Source organism: Tachypleus tridentatus, chromosome 2, assembly GCF_004210375.1.
Source record: "Tachypleus tridentatus isolate NWPU-2018 chromosome 2, ASM421037v1, whole genome shotgun sequence".
Taxonomy (NCBI): domain Eukaryota; kingdom Metazoa; phylum Arthropoda; class Merostomata; order Xiphosura; family Limulidae; genus Tachypleus; species Tachypleus tridentatus.
Genome location: NC_134826.1, coordinates 9215624 through 9237658, shown reverse-complemented (window position 1 = coordinate 9237658; position 22035 = coordinate 9215624). Strand labels below are relative to the sequence as shown.

Sequence of the window (22035 nt, the reverse complement as noted above, 5' to 3'; positions counted from 1 at the left end):
ATCAGAGATTTCAAGCTTCTGGCCTAGTTATACCTGACCACAAGTAAAGGAACAAACCAACTGCACCAGGTGGTTAAGGCACTCGAGTCGTAATCCGAGGGTCGCGGATTCGAATCCCCGCAACACCAAACATGCTTGGTCAATCCCACTATTCGTTAGTAAAAGAGTATCCCAAGTGTTAGCGGTGGGTGGTGATGACTAGCTGCCTTCCTTCTTACACTGCTAAATTGGAGACGGCTAGTGCAGATAGCCCTCGAGTAGCTTTGCGCAAAATTCAAAACAAACAAACAAAGTAACTGTTAGTAATCACAATTACTCATGTTAACTGTTCTTGGCTATGTTAACCGTTAATAACCATGACTTTCCACTGTTGAATTTTGTCTATACACTGTAGGAATCTCTTCATGACGAGAAACCCACTTGAAAGTGTTAATACCCATACCAGCCGTTCTGAGATACAATGTAGTTAATCTAATGTTGTCGACACCTCTGTGTCATGAGTCATTCATTTACACTGTTTCAGTTTACAGAATGAAGAATTATTTTTTTTAAATTCCATAAGTCTCACATATTATATTTTCTCACAGGAATATCTGACACAGAGCAACCTAGAAAAATCTGACACAGGGCAACCAAGGAATATCTCACACAGAGCAACCTAGAAATGTCTCACAAAGAGCAACCCAGAAATTTCTCACACAGAGCAACCCAGAAATGTCTCACACAGAACAACCTAGAAATGTCTCACACAAAGCAACCTAGAAATATCTCACACAAAGCAACCTAAAAATATCTCACACAGAGCAACCTAAAGATATCTCACACAGAACAATCAAGAATTATCTCACACAGAACAACCTAGAATTATCTCACACAGAGCAACCTAGAAATATCTCACACAGAGCAACCTAGAAATATCTCACACAGCGCAACCTAGGAATATCTCACACAGAACAACCTAGAAATATCTCGCACAGAAAAACCTAGAAATATCTCACACAGAGCTACCTAGGAATATCTCACACAGAGCAACCCAGGAATATCTCACACAGAGCAACCTAGGAATATCTCAACCAGAAAAACCTAGAAACACGGAACTGAAAAAAATTTTACGTTTCTACTGTCTAATATGCAAAGATCTCGCGAAACCTTAATACGTCCTACTCAATATACAGAGTTAGAAACCTTAACACGTCCTACTCGATATACAGAGTTAGAAACCTTAACACGTTCTACTCAATATACAGAGTTAGAAACCTTAACACGTCCTACTCAATATATAGAGTTAGAAACCTTAACACGTCCTACTCAATATACAGAGTTAGAAACCTTAACACGTCCTACTCAAAATATAGAGTTAGAAACCTTAACACGTCCTACTCGATATACAGAGTTAGAAACCTTAACACGTCCTACTCAATATATAGAGTTAGAAACCTTAACACGTCCTACTCAATATACAGAGTTAGAAACCTTAACACGTCCTACTCAATATATAGAGTTATAAACCTTAACACGTCCTACTCAATTTATAGAGATAGAAACCTTAACACGTCCTACTCAATATATAGAGTTAGAAACCTTAACACGTCCTACTCAATATACAGAGTTAGAAACCTTAACACGTCCTACTCAATATATAGAGTTAGAAACCTTAACACGTCCTACTCAATATATAGAGTTAGAAACCTTAACACGTCCTACTCAATATAGAGTGTTAGAAACCTTAACACGTACTACTCAATATATAGAGTTAGAAACCTTAACACGTCCTTCTATATATAGAGAGTTAGAAACCTTAACACGTCCTACTCAATATATAGAGTTAGAAACCTTAACACGTACTACTCAATATATAGAGTTAGAAACCTTAACACGTCCTACTCAATTTAGAGAGATAGAAATCTTAACACGTCCTACGCAATATATAGAGTTAGAAACCTTAACACGTCCCATTCAATATATAGAGTTAGAAACCTTAACACGTCCTACTCAATATATAGAGTTAGAAACCTTAACACGTACTACTCAATATACAGAGTTAGAAACCTTAACACGTCCCACTCAATATATAGAGTTAGATACCTTAACTCGTCCTACTCAATATATAGGGTTAGAAACCTTAACACGTCCTACTCAATATATAGAGTTAGAAACCTTAACACGTCCTACTCAATATATAGAGTTAGAAACCTTAACACGTCCTACTCAATATATAGAGTTAGAAACCTTAACACGTCCTACTCAATATATAGAGTTAGAAACCTTAACACGTCCTACTCAATATATAGAGTTAGAAACCTTAACACGTCCTACTCAATATAGAGAGTTAGAAACCTTAACACGTACTACTCAATACATAGAGTTAGAAACCTTAACACGTACTACTCAATATATAGAGTTAGAAACCTTAACACGTCCTACTTCAATTTATAGAGATAGAAACCTTAACACGTCCTACTGAATATATAGAGATAGAAACCTTAACACGTCCTACTCAATATAGAGAGTTAGAAACCTTAACACGTACTACTCAATACATAGAGTTAGAAACCTTAACACGTCCTACTCAATATAGAGTGTTAGAAACCTTAACACGTCATACTCAATATACAGTTAGATACCTTAACACGTCCTACTCAATATACAGAGTTAGAAACCTTAACACGTCCTACTCAATATATAGAGTTATAAACCTTAACACGTCCTACGCAATATATAGAGTTAGAAACCTTAACACGTCCTACTCAATATATAGAGATAGAAACCTTAACACGTCCTACTCAATATATAGAGTTAGAAACCTTAACACGTCCTACTCAATATATAGAGTTAGAAACCTTAACACGTCCTACTCAATATATAGAGTTAGGAACCTTAACACGTCCTACTCAATATATAGAGTTAGAAACCTTAACACATCCTACTCAATATACAGAGTTAGAAACATTAACACGTCCTACTCAATATATAGAGTTAGAAACCTTAACACGTACTACTCAATATACAGAGTTAGAAACCTTAACACGTCCCACTCAATATATAGAGTTAGAAACCTTAACACGTCCTTCTCAATATAGAGAGTTAGAAACCTTAACACGTCCTACTCAATATATAGAGTTAGAAACCTTAACACGTCCTACTCAATATATAGAGTTAGAAACCTTAACACGTCCTACTGAATATATAGAGATAGAAACCTTAACACGTCCTACTCAATATAGAGAGTTAGAAACCTTAACACGTACTACTCAATATATAGAGTTAGAAACCTTAACACGTCCTACTCAATATATAGAGTTAGAAACCTTAACACGTCCTATTCAATATATAGAGACAGAAACCTTAACACGTCCTACTCAATATATAGAGTTAGAAACCTTAACACGTCCTACTCAATATAGAGTTAGAAACCTTAACACGTCCTACTCAATATATAGTTAGAAACCTTAACACGTCCTACTCAATATAGAGTTAGAAACCTTAACACGTCCTACTCAATATATAGAGTTAGAAACCTTAACGCTTCCTGCTAAATATAGTGTTAGAAACCTTAACACGTACTACTCAATTTATAGAGATAGAAACCTTAACACGTCCTACTCAATATATAGAGTTAGAAACCTTAACACGTCCTACTCAATATATAGAGTTAGAAACCTTAACACGTCCTACTCAATATATAGAGACAGAAACCTTAACACGTCCTACTCAATATATAGAGTTAGAAACCTTAACACGTCCTACTCAATATAGAGTGTTAGAAACCTTAACACGTACTACTCAATATATAGAGTTAGAAACCTTAACACGTCCTACTCAATATACAGAGTTAGAAACCTTAACACGTCCTACTCAATATATAGAGTTAGAAACCTTAACACGTCCTTCTCAATATAGAGAGTTGGAAACCTTAACACGTCCTACTCAATATATAGAGTTAGAAACCTTAACACGTCCGACTCAATATATAGAGTTAGAAACCTTAACACGTCCTACTCAATTTAGAGAGATAGAAACCTTAACACGTCCTACTCAAGTTAGAGAGATAGAAACCTTAACACGTCCTACGCAATATATAGAGTTAGAAACCTTAACACGTACTACTCAATATACAGAGTTAGAAACCTTAACACGTCCCACTCAATATATAGAGTTAGAAACATTAACACGTCCTACTCAATATACAGAGTTAGAAACCTTAACACGTCCCACTCAATATATAGAGTTAGAAACCTTAACACGTCCTACTCAATATATAGAGTTAGAAACCTTAACACGTCCTACTCAATATATAGAGTTAGAAACCGTAACACGTCCTACTCAATATAGAGTGCTAGAAACCTTAACACGTACTATTCAATATATAGAGTTAGAAACCTTAACACGTCCTTCTCAATATAGAGAGTTAGAAACCTTAACACGTCCTACTCAATATAGAGTTAGAAACCTTAACACGTCCTACTCAATATATAGTTAGAAACCTTAACACGTCCTACTCAATATAGAGTTAGAAACCTTAACACGTCCTACTCAATATATAGAGTTAGAAACCTTAACACTTCCTGCTAAATATAGTGTTAGAAACCTTAACACGTACTACTCAATTTATAGAGATAGAAACCTTAACACGTCCTACTCAATATATAGAGTTAGAAACCTTAACACGTCCTACTCAATATATAGAGTTAGAAACCTTAACACGTCCTACTCAATATAGAGAGTTGGAAACCTTAACACGTCCTACTCAATATATAGAGTTAGAAACCTTAACACGTCCTACTCAATATATAGAGTTAGAAACCTTAACACTTCCTGCTAAATATAGTGTTAGAAACCTTAACACGTACTACTCAATTTATAGAGATAGAAACCTTAACACGTCCTACTCAATATATAGAGTTAGAAACCTTAACACGTCCTACTCAATATATAGAGTTAGAAACCTTAACACGTCCTACTCAATATATAGAGTTAGAAACCTTAACACGTCCTTCTCAATATAGAGAGTTGGAAACCTTAACACGTCCTACTCAATATATAGAGTTAGAAACCTTAACACGTCCTACTCAATATATAGAGTTAGAAACCTTAACACGTCCTACTCAATTTAGAGAGATAGAAACCTTAACACGTCCTACTCAAGTTAGAGAGATAGAAACCTTAACACGTCCTACGCAATATATAGAGTTAGAAACCTTAACACGTACTACTCAATATACAGAGTTAGAAACCTTAACACGTCCCACTCAATATATAGAGTTAGAAACATTAACACGTCCTACTCAATATATAGAGTTAGAAACCTTAACACGTACTACTCAATATACAGAGTTAGAAACCTTAACACGTCCTACTCAATATAGAGTTAGAAACCTTAACACGTCCTACTCAATATATAGAGTTAGAAACCTTAACACGTCCTGCTCAATATAGAGTGTTAGAAACCTTAACACGTACTACTCAATATATAGAGTTAGAAACCTTAACACGTACTACTCAATATATAGAGTTAGAAACCTTAACACGTCCTACTCAATATATAGAGTTAGAAACCTTAACACGTCCTACTCAATATATAGAGATAGAAACCTTAACACGTCCTACTCAATATATAGAGTTAGAACCTTAACACGTCCTACTCAATATATAGAGACAGAAACCTTAACACGTCCTACTCAATATATAGAGTTAGAAACCTTAACACGTCCTACTCAATATATAGAGTTAGAAACCTTAACACGTCCTACTCAATATAGAGTGTTAGAAACATTAACACGTACTACTCAATATATAGTTAGAAGCCTTAACACGTCCTTCTCAATATAGAGTTAGAAACCTTAACACGTCCTACTCAATATATAGAGTTAGAAACCTTAACACGTCCTACTCAATTTATAGAGATAGAAACCTTAACACGTCCTACTCAATATATAGAGTTAGAAACCTTAACACGTCCTACTCAATATATAGAGATAGAAACCTTAACACGTCCTACTCAATATATAGAGTTAGAAACCTTAACACGTCCTACTCAATATATAGAGACAGAAACCTTAACACGTCCTACTCAATATATAGAGTTAGAAACCTTAACACTTCCTACTCAATATATAGAGTTAGAAACCTTAACACGTCCTACTCAATATAGAGTGTTAGAAACCTTAACACGTACTACTCAAGATATAGAGTTAGAAACCTTAACACGTCCTACTCAATATACAGAGTTAGAAACCTTAACACGTCCTACTCAATATATAGGTTAGAAACCTTAACACGTCCTACTACAACGTTTAGAGTCGGGAAACTTAATACGTCCTTCCTCAATATTCATAGTCGAAAACCTTAATATGTCTTACTTCAATGTGCAGAGTTAGCAAACTTAGTAACATTTAACCAAACCAAACAATACCGGGTTTATTACCAAACTTGGTAATACTTAACCAAGCCAAACAATATCGGGTTTACTACCAAACTTGGTAATGCTTAACCAAGCCAAACAATATCGGGTTTATTACCAAACTTGGTCATGCTCAACCAAGCCAAAGAATATCGGGTTTACTACCACACTTAGTAACATTTAACCAAATCAAACAATATCAGGTTTACTACCACACTTAGTAATGCTTAACCAAACCAAATAATATCAGGTTTACTACCACACTTAGTAACATTTAACCAAATCAAACAATATCAGGTTTACTACCACATTAATAACATTTAACCAAGTCAAACAATATCAGGTTTACTACCACACTTAGTAACATTTAACCAAGCCAAATAATATCAGGTTTAGTACCACACGTAGTAACATTTAACCAAATCAAACAATATCAGGTTTACTACCACACGTAGTAACATTTAACCAAGTCAAACAATATCAGGTTTACTACCACACGTAGTAACATTGAACCAAACCAAATAATATCAGGTTTACTACCACACGTAGTAACATTTAACCAAATCAAACAATATCAGGTTTACTACCACATTAATAACATTTAACCAAGCCAAATAATATCAGGTTTACTACCACACGTAGTAACATTTAACCAAATCAAACAATATCAGGTTTACTACCACACGTAGTAACATTTAACCAAGTCAAACAATATCAGGTTTACTACCACACGTAGTAACATTTAACCAAATCAAACAATATCAGGTTTACTACCACATTAATAACATTTAACCAAGTCAAACAATATCAGGTTTACTACCACACTTAGTAATGCTTAACCAAACCAAATAATATCAGGTTTACTACCACACTTAGTAACATTTAACCAAATCAAACAATATCAGGTTTACTACCACATTAATAACATTTAACCAAGTCAAACAATATCAGGTTTACTACCACATTAATAACATTTAACCAAGTCAAACAATATCAGGTTTACTACCACATTAATAACATTTAACCAAGTCAAACAATATCAGGTTTACTACCACACGTAGTAACATTTAACCAAACCAAATAATATCAGGTTTACTACCACACGTAGTAACATTTAACCAAATCAAACAATATCAGGTTTACTACCACACTTAGTAACATTTAACCAAACCAAACAATATCAGGTTTACTACCACACTTAGTAACATTTAACCAAACCAAACAATATCAGGTTTACTACCACACTTAGTAACATTTAACCAAACCAAATAATATCAGGTTTACTACCACACTTAGTAACATTTAACCAAACCAAACAATATCAGGTTTACTACCACACTTAGTAACATTTAACCAAACCAAATAATATCAGGTTTACTACCACACTTAGTAACATTTAACCAAACCAAACAATATCAGGTTTACTACCACACTTAGTAACATTTAACCAAACCAAATAATATCAGGTTTACTACCACACTTAGTAACATTTAACCAAACCAAACAATATCAGGTTTACTACCACACTTAGTAACATTTAACCAAACCAAATAATATCAGGTTTACTACCACACTTAGTAACATTTAACCAAATCAAATAATATCAGGTTTACTACCACACTTAGTAACATTTAACCAAACCAAATAATATCAGGTTTACTACCACACTTAGTAACATTTAACCAAACCAAACATTATCTCGGTTATTTCTATCCTTGTGTTAACAGAACTAAACTAAACAGATCTATTTCCAATTCTACCTCCATTGTGATGTAGAGTTCAGTACACCAGAGTGTAATTTAAACAAGGTTGCTATTTTTAAAATCAGAATATTGTGTTATTAAACTATGTTCTATATTTGTGGTGTTAATAATGGCTAATGTTGTCTTATAGCCGGTTCCCCATAAAGCTGTTCAACAGACACATATTGCAATATCTGTTAGCTTACGCTTCACAACTTAGCTTTAGAACGCTGTGATTTAAATCACACGTTTTATGAATAAAAATAAACAAACACAGTTACTTGATTTAAATAACCTAAATTTAACAAAGTATAAAAGTGACTAATGAGTAAAATAGTACTTATTTAACTGCAGTAATTATTTGACCAAAAAACGCGGGGTGATTCAGGCGGAGGTGGCAGACAGAGCTCGTGACGACGCTCCGATTTGTTTCCGCTGTCTTAGGTCAGTGCAGTAGCAGTAATGACGGGTAGGCTACTCGCGGTGTAAGGATTGTCTATAGACCAAGAGATGACGGTCGATGCTACTGTATAGGAAGTTGAGACAGAGTTAGAACAAGGTATATGTTTAGTAATGGGGTGGTTTGGGAAAAAAACAGAGTTAATTATTGTTGATGGGGCTGGTTATCGAAGCGTGGTGAAGTACACAGAGTTAATTATTGTTGATGGGGCTGATTATCGAAGCGTGGTAAAGTACACAGAGTTAATTATTGTTGATGGGGCTGGTTATCGAAGCGTGGTGAAGTACACAGAGTAAGTATCTTTCATTTTTTTATTTTTTCCCAGCTTTCCCGCTGTCAACTGTGTAACATATGACCACTAAATATCCCGCTGTCAACTGTGTAACACATGACCACTAAATATCCCGCTGTCAACTGTGTAACATATGACCACTAAATATCCCGCTGTCAACTGTGTAACATATGACCACTAAATATCTCACTGTCAACTGTGTAACACATGACCACTAAATATCCCGCTGTCAACTGTGTAACACATGACCACTAAATATCTCACTGTCAACTGCGTAACATATGACCACTGAATATCCCGCTGTCAACTGTGTAACATATGACCACTAAATATCTCACTGTCAACTGTGTAACACGTGACCACTAAATATCCCGCTGTCAACTGTGTAACACATGACCACTAAATATCCCGCTGTCAACTGTGTAACACATGACCACTAAATATCTCACTGTCAACTGTGTAACACGTGACCACTAAATATCCCACACTCAACTGTGTAACACGTGACCACTTAATATCCCGCTGTTAACTGTGTAACATGTGACCTCTAAACATTCCGCTGTCAACTGTGTAACATGTGAACTTTAAACATTCCGCTGTCAACTGTGTAAAATGTGAACTTTAAACATTTCGCTGTCAATTGTGTGAAATGTGAACTTTAAACATTCCGCTGTCAACTGTGTAACATGTGAACATTAAACATTCCACTGTCAACTGTGTAACATGTGAACATTAAACATTCCACTGTCAACTATGTAAAATGTGAACATTAAACATTCCTCTGTCAACTGTGTAACATGTGACCTCTAAACATTCCGCTGTCAACTGTGTAAAATGTGACCTCTAAACATTCCGCTGTCAACTGTGTAAAATGTGACCTCTAAACATTCCACTGTCAACTGTGTAAAATGTGAACATTAAACATTACACCGTCAACTGTGTAAAATGTGAACATTAAACATTCCACTGTCAACTGTGTAAAATGTGAACGTTAAACTGTCAGAGTGACCAGTCGAGGAACATCCGACAGAGAAATATCAAGTGTCCAGCTCTTGAAAATTTCCATGTTTATATTCATTACTTACTCCTATTTTAAACAAATTCACTTTGTCCTGAAACATAACATCGGACACTTAACATTACTTGTATTAAAACCTAACATCGAACACTTAACATTACTTGTATTAAAACCTAACATCGCACACTTAACATTACTTGTATTAAAACCTAACATCGCACACTCAACATTACTTGTATTAAAACCTAACATCGGACACTTAACACTACTGGAATTAACACCTAACATAAGACACTTAACATTAATTTTACTAAAACCTAAAACCTAACATCGGACACTTAACATTACTTGTACTAAAACCTAACATGAGACACTTAACATTACTTGTATTAAAACCTAACATCAATTAACATTACTTGCATTAAAACCTAACATCGAACACTTAACGTTACTTGTATTAAAACCTAACATCGGACACTTAACATTACTTGTACTAAAACCTAACATGAGACACTTAACATTACTTGTATTAAAACCTAACATCAATTAGCATTACTTGAATTAAAACCTAACATCGGACACCTAACATTACTTGTGCTAAAACCTAACATTAGACACTTAACATTACTTGTATTAAAACCTAACATTGGACACTTTACATTACTTGAATTAAAACCTAGCATCAAACACCTGGCATCACTACCTGAAAGTTAACATGAGATACTTTAGTTAAAGTTTCACCATTTAGTAACATTTGACTTAAAATCTAACATGGGATACTCTTGTTAAAGTTTCACCATTTAGTAACATTTGACTTGAAATCTAACATGGGATACTCTTGTTAAAGTTTCACCATTTAGTAACATTTGACTTAAAATCTAACATGAGATACTTTAGTTAAAGTTTCACCATTTAGTAACATTTGACTTGAAATCTAACATGAGATACTTTAGTTAAAGTTTCACCATTTAGTAACATTTGACTTGAAATCTAACATGAGATACTCTAATCAGTGATGTCGAGAAACCCACTTGTTGAGAAATTTATATGCAAAAACGGCTCGTTTGGGTTGAGAAAATATTTTACATAGAAGAGCGAACAACGTTTCGACCTTCTTCGGTCATCGTCAGGTTCACAAAGAAAGAGGTAACTGACCGGAAGCTGACCACATGTTTGAAAGGTGTTGTGTAACTGTGTGTCGAAATGTAGAGGGCGGTATTAGATGTTTGAATATATAATTTTATTTATTTATTATATCAATATAGGTATAAAGGCGTTCCTTTATATTGGTTTATTTTGGGTTTAAGTTGTTGTATAAGTTAGGCTTCTTTGATTTTGCGTTTGTTTATGTTTGTTTCTTTATTTAGTATTTGAGTGTTTTCTATGGTTATGTTGTGTTTATTTGACTTGCAGTGTTCGAAAACGTGTGAAGGTGACTTTTATGTTCTTTGAATCTGGTTTCCATTTTTTACTTGTTTCTCAATATAGAAGTCGTGGCAGTTATCACATTGTATTTTATAAATAATGTTGGTGTGGTGTTTGTCAGTGTAGTTTTTACATAGTATAGACCTCAGTTTTGTGCCTGGTTTTTTAATAAATTTGGTATTAAGTGGAATGTCATATTTTGTTACTAATTTTTGCCAAATTTTGGTTATTTGTTTGCTGATGTCAGGAATATATGGTATACAGCAGTATATGGTTTCGTGGTTTTTTGATTCGTGAGCTGTATTTACTTTAGTTGGTTGATTTTGCTTTCTGTCTAGGTGTGTGCGTATAATGTTTCTACGGTTTGTGGAGGAAACTTATTGATGTTGATGAAGTATTGTTTTATTTTGTCTAATTCATCGTTAATTTTATCTGGTGAGCATAGTTTTATGGCTGTGTTTATTTGGTTTCTTAGTATGTTGAGTTTTTGTTTTGTTTCATGTGCTGAGTCCCAAGGAATGTATAGTCCAGTATGGGTGATTTTTCGGTGGATTTGTGTTTTGAATTGTGTGTCAGTTCTTGTAATTTTGAGGTTAAGAAAGTATATTTGATTGCTTTCTTCCTGTTCACATGTGAAGTTAATGTTGGGATGTATAGAGTTAATGTGATTGAAAAAATTAAGTATGTGTTCTGTAGATTTGAATCCCGCAACCGTGTCATCTACATATCTGTACCAATATAGTGGTGGATGTAATGCTGTGTTAATTGCTTGTGTTTCAACTTGTGTCATAAAAATATTGGCTAGAACTGGTGATACTGGGTTGCCCATGCTTAGGCCATTTGTTTGTATATAGTTTTGGTTGTTGAACATGAAGTTTGTCTTTATCCAGTTAATACCAAATTTATTCAAAAACCCGGCACAAAACTGAGGTCTATACTATGTAAAAACTACACTGACAAACACCACACCAACATTATTTATAAAATACAATGTGATAACTGCCACGAATTCTATATTGGAGAAACAAGTAGAAAAATGGAAACCAGATTCAAAGAACATAAAAAGTCACCTTCACACGTTTTCGAACACTGCAAGTCAAATAAACACAACATAACCATAGGAAACACTCAAATACTAAATAAAAAAACAAACATAAACAAATGCAAAATCAAAGAAGCCTTACTTATACAACAACTTAAACCCAAAATAAACCAATATAAAGGAACGCCTTTATACCTATATTAATATAATAAATAAATAAAATTATATATTCAAACATCTAATACCGCCCTCTACATTTCGACACACAGTTACACAACCCCTTTCAAACATGTGGTCAGCTTCCGGTCAGTTACCTCTTTCTTTGTGAACCTAACGATGACCGAAGAAGGTCGAAACGTTGTTCGCTCTTCTATGTAAAATATTTTCTCAACCCAAACGAGCCGTTTTTGCATATAAATGAGATACTCTAGTTAAAGCTTCACCATTTAGTAACATTTGACTTAAAATCTAACATGAGATACTTTAGTTAAAGTTTCACCATTTAGTAACATTTGACTTAAAATCTAACATGAGATGCTTCAGTTAAAGTTTCACCATTTAGTAACATTTGACTTGAAATCTAACATGGGATACTCTTGTTAAAGTTTCACCATTTAGTAACATTTGACTTAAAATCTAACATGAGATACTTTAGTTAAAGTTTCACCATTTAGTAACATTTGACTTGAAATCTAACATGAGATACTTTAGTTAAAGTTTCACCATTTAGTAACATTTGACTTGAAATCTAACATGAGATACTCTAGTTAAAGTTTCACCATTTAGTAACATTTGACTTGAAATCTAACATGAGATACTTCAGTTAAAGTTTCACCATTTAGTAACATTTGACTTGAAATCTAACATGAGATACTTTAGTTAAAGTTTTATCATTTAGTAACATTTGACTTGAAATCTAACATGAGATACTCTAATCAGTGATGTCGAGAAACCCACTTGTTGAGAAATTTATATGCAAAACGGCTCGTTTGGGTTGAGAAAATATTTTACATAGAAGAGCGAACAACGTTTCGACCTTCTTCGGTCGTCGTCAGGTTCACAAAGAAAGAGGTAACTGACCGGAAGCTGACCACATGTTTGAAAGGGGTTGTGTAACTGTGTGTCGAAATGCAGAGGGCGGTATTAGATGTTTGAATATATAATTTTATTTATTTATTATATCAATATAGGTATAAAGGCGTTCCTTTATATTGGTTTATTTTGGGTTTAAGTTGTTGTATAAGTTAGGCTTCTTTGATTTTGCGTTTGTTTATGTTTGTTTCTTTATTTAGTATTTGAGTGTTTTCTATGGTTATGTTGTGTTTATTTGACTTGCAGTGTTCGAAAACGTGTGAAGGTGACTTTTTATGTTCTTTGAATCTGGTTTCCATTTTTTTACTTGTTTCTCCAATATAGAAGTCGTGGCAGTTATCACATTGTATTTTATAAATAATGTTGGTGTGGTGTTTGTCAGTGTAGTTTTTACATAGTATAGACCTCAGTTTTGTGCCTGGTTTTTTAATTTCATTCAGCCCCAAATTTACATTCTATATTATGTTATTTCATCTTTACTTGTGTCAGTAAAACTCCACTTACGGATCATTTCACAATAAAACTTGTTTTTAACAGAGTTAAACACTTAATATAAATTATTTTCGTTATAGTCTATAAAACACATTTGTTACTGATTCAAATAATTTTAGAAGTTGCTTTGTATTTTGTTCAGTGTAGAGTTGCACGGTGGATTATCTGCACTATGTCTACCACAAGGATCGAGCATTTATTTTTAATTTATCGCTGTACCACCGGAAATTCTCCGCTGTTATTCGATATTCTGGAGATTTCGAACTGGAAAAGCAGGCTACCTGACTCCGAGACCGAGAAGGGTATATTTTGAGACTAAAACAGAAACTATTATCCTGAAAGAAATCCGTTAAAACATGCCCTCAACTTTTCACAAAGTATTACGTGATTTTCAGAATTTTTATCGAAATTGAAACTGCAGCCCAAAGTATCCTCCACGTCTGTAATCTCAGGAGTTAAAGTGAATGTAGGCCGAATTAATACCAACTATGTATATACATGATACAAAAGAAAAATTAAACTATATTATGAGATAATTTAATGTTTGGGAGTAAGTAAAATTAGAAGCGTACGATTACATGACAAAACGGATCTTTTATCAGGCAACGTAAAGTTATAGATAACTATCCATAATTAAGTGGAGCCGACAGCGATGGGCGTGGCAAAATTTATACCTCGTCACGCAAGGTCGTCGAAGGTCGCGCTGCTGTGACTGCCGTCGCAGCTGACAGCGACCTCTTCCTCTCTAATACGCAGTACATATTTAATTAAATGTACTTGATAAACGAATTTTTTAAAGTTTTGTAAGGCGATTAACTTGGTGTTTCTTGTACCGTAATCTTCAAATTTCCACTCTATTATAGTATGTTGTGTATTGTTACCCAACATTCGTTGAACACCTGACGTTACGTGATTTGCTGGTTTAGTTTTGCTCATTAACAGAATGCATGAGTCAATGACGTCAAAATTATAACCACTGATACCCACGTCATTAGAATGTCACTGATACGTATAACAGCCATTAAGTTATATCTTAACTACGTCTATCTTGTTAAACCTGATAGGATAAATTTGATTGACGAACCATAAATAACACTTATAGAAATACACCTACAATAACAAGTACATAGATACTTAGAATTCCCCAATAACACTGATGATATACAAGTCACGTGGCATACGATCGTAAACTCGCTAACATCACTAACTTCTTTCACAAACCTTTAAAAAATTTTTATAAGTGTTGTATTGTTGTTTGTAAATAGCGTCAAAGTCGCACGATGGGCTGTCTGTCCGCTGCTCGCCACGGGTATCGAAACATGGTTTCTAGCATTGTTAGTCCACAGACATACTGCAGTGCCACTGGGGGAGACCAGAAACTATAAAAGAACACTTAAAAGTTTTGTAATTTTATATCCAGATGCTACAAACTGGGTTTCGACCCCCAAGGTGGACAGAGCACAAGGGTTTTCTGCAAAAATCAAATTAATTCAATCAGTAACAAAAGAGTATGTAAAAACAAAAACAAAAGATACTGTCACCAGTAAGTGGATATCACCATTTTACGTTCTGATACGGTGGTAAAACAATCTTACTTTTGAACCAGGCAAACTGAAAGGCAATATGTAAGACTTATCGTGAGTTAAACAAACAAAACATGGCAAACACTTGTAGTGAGTTAAACAAACAAAATATGGCAATCACTTGTAGTGAGTTAAACAAACAAAATATGGCAATCACTTATAGTGAGTCAAACAAACAAAATATAACAATCACTTATAAAGTATCGGTTTACATCTTAAAAGAAACCCTGTATTTTGATGACTAAATAAGAAATAGTTACAGTGACTCTCCTTTCTCAGGTTAAATACCAATGGTGACCGAGCGCTGTCAGGTTAGAATAAAAACGACAACTAGCCTCTAACAAAGCTAGACGTTCATTTTAGCTATTTTTTAGGTGATAACAATGGAGGACTACGAATGAAGTTATCCGAGGGTAACATTCGTAACATTCAACATCAAATATTTCATCATTGTATGACGAAAAACCGGAAAATAATATGTATATATATATAATATTAATATTGAACAGTCAAGCAAAATCACCCAAAATCAAAATGAAAGTGCTTTAAAATCAGCAAATCTAAATCTCTGACTAATGCTATTATCTGATAAACAAAAGCAAGCCTACACTTTAAACAAAAAATAAAATATCCTGCACAAATTCAAAGGATCCCCAAGATACAGGTGAAAATGTGAGATATACCTTAAATTTTATATCCCACATTATAGCCTGGTGGTCATTTCTATTGGTGCAGCATTTTTGGTTTTTTTGGGTGGACTTTTTGTTTATTACAAGCTGTATATACACTTCTTAAAATATATATAAAACTACCATGCGTATTATGAAGTTCTGACTGTCAATATCTCATTCAGTATTGGCTATGAATATCTTATATCAGTAATACTAAATAGATTATTAAACAGTTTCAAAGACCTTTTGTTTAAAAAAAACAACAGAAGTCATTTTCCAGTATGAAGTTCAAATAATGATTACTGGTTTTAACGCCAGGAGTGGAGACCTAATTCCTACTGGTCAGACAGTTAAATGGGTGTAAATAAATAACACTGAATACATTGTTATGTTGTGATTTATGACACATTACTATAGTTAGTTTTTCTCTTCTTTCATATAATCATATAGCAGCCTCCTAGGAACGTAAACAGTAAAACTCAGTACGTAAGAACGGTTGAGATAAAAGTTATTTTTGAAAACGCGGTATATCTACTGACAAACACTAAGTTTTTAAAAAATATATTCAATTACTTATTTACGATTTTGCGTTCTGCAAAAACTTAATTATGTATCTGAAGGAAACAATGTACATGAAGCTGTAAGTGCGTTAGGCCTACGATACCTAAACCTTGTACTCACGTATACTTAGTTTGGACGAACAGTTGAATAAATGGTAATCTTCTTGTGGTGTGGTTTTAGTGATGGAAGCGTACACCTACTAGCCACAATCCAAACATACTTGAAAACGTTACATTTACTGATCGTAGAAGCCGTTATTTATCTTCGTTACTCTGTTCCACATCCACAGTCTCCCAACTGCGTTATCTCGGTTACCTCACCATCCATCTTTATCGCCAAAGGTTATTTTGTCCGTATCGCCATCTATCGTACTTCGTGTGAAACATGTTTTTTAAAGAATGAGGTATACGAAACAAAACAAAAAATGTCTTACTCTGGAAAATAAAGCCTAAAGGCGTACTTCAGAGACTGGAATAGTTTTATTTTTAAGCGCGAAGATCGACAATGGGCTATCTGTGCTTTGCACTTCGCGGGCATCAAAACCCGATATTTATCGTTAAAATATCACACAGTTTACGCAGAGCCAGCTTAAGCCATTCTTAAATTTGAGAAACTGACCAGAGATTAAGATATGAGTTAGTTTCACCGGTCAATACAAAGACCTTGAATCGAATAACGGGGATGTCTGCCACTTTTATTATTTACGGTTGAAAGTGTAGATCGAACCTTTGACCTTCAGGTACGTACTCCATCAATCTTAGCATTAGGCCCACGCCCAGAACTGGGTAATATTATGAATCGTAATAAGTTTATCAATGTAAACAAATATTGGAGCTTAGATTATCAAAGTTACATAACAATGCATAGGTCATAAATAACTTACAAATAACACAGTAATGAGACCATTGTCATAGGTCATAAATCAGTTACAAATAACGCAGTAATGAGACCATTGTCATAGGTCATAAATCAGTTACAAATAACACAGTAATGAGACCATTGTCATAGGTCATAAATCAGTTACAAATAACACAGTAATGAGACCATTGTCATAGGTCATAAATCAGTTACAAATAACACAGTAATGAGACCATTGTCATAGGTCATAAATCAGTTACAAATAACGCAGTAATGAGACCATTGTCATAGGTCATAAATCAGTTACAAATAACACAGTAATGAGACCATTGTCATAGGTCATAAATCAGTTACAAATAACACAGTAATGAGACCATTGTCATAGGTCATAAATCAGTTACAAATAACACAGTAATGAGACCATTGTCATAGGTCATAAATCAGTTACAAATAACGCAGTAATGAGACCATTGTCATAGGTCATAAATCAGTTACAAATAACGCAGTAATGAGACCATTGTCATAGGTCATAAATCAGTTACAAATAACACAGTAATGAGACCATTGTCATAGGTCATAAATCAGTTACAAATAACACAGTAATGAGACCATTGTCATAGGTCATAAATCAGTTACAAATAACACAGTAATGAGACCATTGTCATAGGTCATAAATCAGTTACAAATAACACAGTAATGAGACCATTGTCATAAGTCATAAATCAGTTATGAAGTACACAGAAACTGTCATCCTCAATCGATTTCTTCTTTGTAATAATAACCACGGGCTACAAGGGGTGTTCAGGAAAACAATTTTTTTCTTCCCCATGTGATGGACAGGTGTAAATTGACGGAGTTCATAGGTCAATATCCGTCCGCTGCAAGAGCCTCGCAAACTTGAGATTATCCTGACATGTAATGAGATAATCCAAAATCCTGACATGTAATGAGATAATCCAACATCCTTCCATGCAATCAAACAAATCAGATAATCCAACATCCTGACATGCAATCAAACAAATGTGATAATCCAACATCCTTACATGCAATCAAACAAATGAGATAAACCAACTGTTTACCTCCGCAAACTCTCGTATGTGATACTGATAGAATCAGTTATCAAAAACTAAGTTTCTCGGGTGTATATGACTTGTTTGCGTGTTATATATGTTTAACCCTGTCTGACCATGGCGTTACAAGTTACTACTGTTCATTAAAATATATTATTTGTCATGTTGTAAGCACAAATCTGTATAGTTTCACCACAACGTTTGTTTGTTTGTTTTATTTTCAAGCAAAGCTACACAAGGGTTATCTGCACTAGCCGTCTCTAATTTAGCAGTGTAAGTCTAGATGGAAGGCAGCTAGTTATCAACACCCACCGCCAACTCTTGGGCTATTCTTTTACCAACGAATAGTGGGATTGACTGTTACTTTATAACGCCCCTATGGCTGAAAGGGTGTGACAGAGATTCGAACCCGCGACCCTCAAATTACGAGTCCAAACCTTTAACCACCTGGCCATGCCAGAGCTCCATTACAAAAAACGAGCGTTATAAACACTGAGTTATCGGGGTGTGAAGTACAATAGATCTCGTCTGTCTGTATTATTTGAATGAATGGAGTTTAAAAGAGTCAGTTTTATTTCAATAAAACAGAAACATAAAACAAATAACGTTTTCAGGGTTTTACTTTCAATAAATCTAAAGGGTCTCCCTCCCCATAATGTATTTTTTTTTACAAATTTCGGGATTTTACTTCTAGATAACAGCTTCTAGTGGGCCCCGGCATGGCCAGGTGGTTAGGGCGCTCTACTCATGATCTGAAGGTCGCGGGATCGAATGGAGTCACACCAAACATGCTCGCCCTTCCAGCTGTGAAGGCGTTATAATGTGACGGTCAATCCCAATATTCGTTGGTAAAAGTAGTAGCCCAAGAGTTGGTGGTGGGTAGTGATGAATAGCTACCTTCCCTCTAGTCTTACATTGCTAAATTATGGACGGCTAGCGCAGATAGCCCTCATGTAGCTTTGCGCGAAATTAACAAACAAACTTTTGGTGTTAAAAATTGTACCACTTTAGATAGACTTCTGCCAGCAACTCTTATGGAACACAACCAAGTTTATTGATATACTGAACCCTTGGCAACCTAAAGTCTCATGTCACATCAGTCACCAGATAAATTCCTTCCCCTGGTGTGAAATATTCCTCGAATCTGCTGAGCATAGAATGATTTTTTAAAACAATGCTCCAGGATATAAAGTAATAGTGAGGAGGATGTTTGAGGCTTTAAAATACCTGATTGGCTTCGTTACGCGTTCTCTGTCATTATGATAAACGGCACTTTTCCTATTATATCTTTTAATCCATAAAAGTTTCCACTTATGTATCTTAGCTGTTACTTCACTGTACGTTATTTTTATTAGCAATTTGTCTTTTAAATAAACGTAGGAAAATATTTTTGTTCTTAGAGCTAGCTGCTGTATCCACCGCGGAGAATCGAACCCTGGATTTTAGCGCTGTAAGTCTCTAAACTTAACATTCTCTCACCGGCGTGCTGAGTTATTTGGTTTGTTCTGACTTTCGCGTAAGCTACAAGAAGGCTATCTGCGCTACCCCTCCTTAATTTGTAAGATTAGAGGGAAGACAGCTACTCATCACCACCCACCGCCAACTCTTGGGCTACTCTTTTACCAACGAATAGTGGGGCTGACCGTCACATTATAACGGCCCCCACAGCTGATAGGGCGAGCATGTTTGGTGCAACGGGGACTCGAACCCGCGACCCTCGGATTATAAGACGAATGTCTTAACCACCTGGCCAAGACGGGCCAGTCAGGGACTCCCTGTGATACGTACATATTCAGTAGAAAAAAATTCAAACACTATACAATGTTTATGAACAATATAAACAATAATAATATCTGTGTTGTCTTCATCCATAATATTGACGGTCTATTTAAATAAAAATTGTTTTATTTTAACTTAGTTTTCCAATTTGAATGAACTTTATATTAACTTTAACGTTTATAGTCACCTCAATGTGTTATATTAATTCAAGGTTTTTAACTCCTATCACTAAAATTAAAATACAGATGATGCGTGAATGACACCGTTTTATTCATTTATGAAACATTTCAGCTTTAGCGCACAATACAGGAATCGAACTCTGGATTTTAGCGTTGTAATCTCATTTGGTTATTTCCGCGCAATTAAGCCTCATAATATGGTAACGGATTCTATCGTTGTGGATCCGGAGACATACCGCCATGTCACTGGGGGAACATTTACCCCATGGTTTTTAAAACTACGCTCCGAGGAAATTTTAGAATGTTAATATATTTTTCTAAAACTATAAAATTGAATCAGAATACGTTGTAGAAAAGAGTAAAATATATCTTTAATATAACACGTTTATCGCGTATTGGACCTTTTACTATTAGGGGATGTTCTCGCAGTGAAAGTGTTAATACAATCGCAATTAACTTTGACAGTGGCGCCACTGGTTGCTAGTAGATACGGAACTATCTCAAGGTCGCATGCGTCATTGGAGATGCAAGACAGCGTACAAATTTTCATATGAAACATCGATCAACCCTGAATAGAGATACCAACTGTCTTTCAAAAGACAGATCTGGATTAGCGGCTAAATCTCGAAAGAAATAAAACAAAATGAAATATGACGTCATAACTGAAACTTGTCCAAATTTGAAATATTGTGATGCAATTAGATGCAGTATAAATTGTTTCAATTTCAAAGTATATTTATATGAAGTATAATTATATTTATGACAATTATAATTGATAATTGTTAGGTTAGGTTCGTTACAGTTTAATTAGACAAACTTGGTACCAATGAGTTCTATGACGTCACGTTTCGTTTCGTTTGAAATTTAGACATACGTCAGATATGGTTTGATATTTTGTTATTTGGCTTAAACATTTCTGGTAGTAAAAATAATAGGTTAACCTTTTCCTTTAGAAATATATATTATTATAGCGACCAAGTCTTTTTACCACAAATCTTTCTTTCTTACTTCGTTGTGGTAATACTGATCATAGGTCAGCACGTCATTGTATGACAATAAAACTCAAGTGCTTGAACGAGTTTGGGGCCTGGCATGGCCAAGCGCGTTAAGGCGTGCGACTCGTAATCCTAGGGTCGCGGGTTCGCGCCCGCGTCGCGCTAAACATGTTCGCCCTCCCAGCCGTGGGGGTGTATAATGTGACGGTCAATCCCACTATTCGTTGGTAAAAGAGTAGCCCAAGAGTTGGCGGTGGGTGGTGATGACTAGCTGCCTTCCCTCTAGTCTTACACTACTAAATTAGGGACGGCTAGCACAGATAGCCCTCGAGTAGCTTTGTGCGAAATTCCAAAAACAAAACAATTGAACGAGTTT

General features: G+C 34.9%; 2 protein-coding genes across 2 annotated transcripts in view; both read right to left on the bottom strand.

Annotated features, from left to right (window-relative positions):
* The window catches only part of Ih (hyperpolarization activated cyclic nucleotide gated potassium channel Ih), an 80464-nt gene extending 63349 nt beyond the window's left edge, over positions 1-17115 (bottom strand). Inside the window, exon 1 of the mRNA XM_076477422.1 lies at positions 16899-17115. The gene's annotated coding sequence lies outside the window, so the exon portion shown is untranslated. The remainder of the gene's footprint in view (positions 1-16898) is intronic.
* The window catches only part of LOC143237813 (unconventional myosin-Ie-like), a 524866-nt gene that overhangs the window by 143505 nt on the left and 359326 nt on the right, over positions 1-22035 (bottom strand). The window lies entirely within an intron of this gene.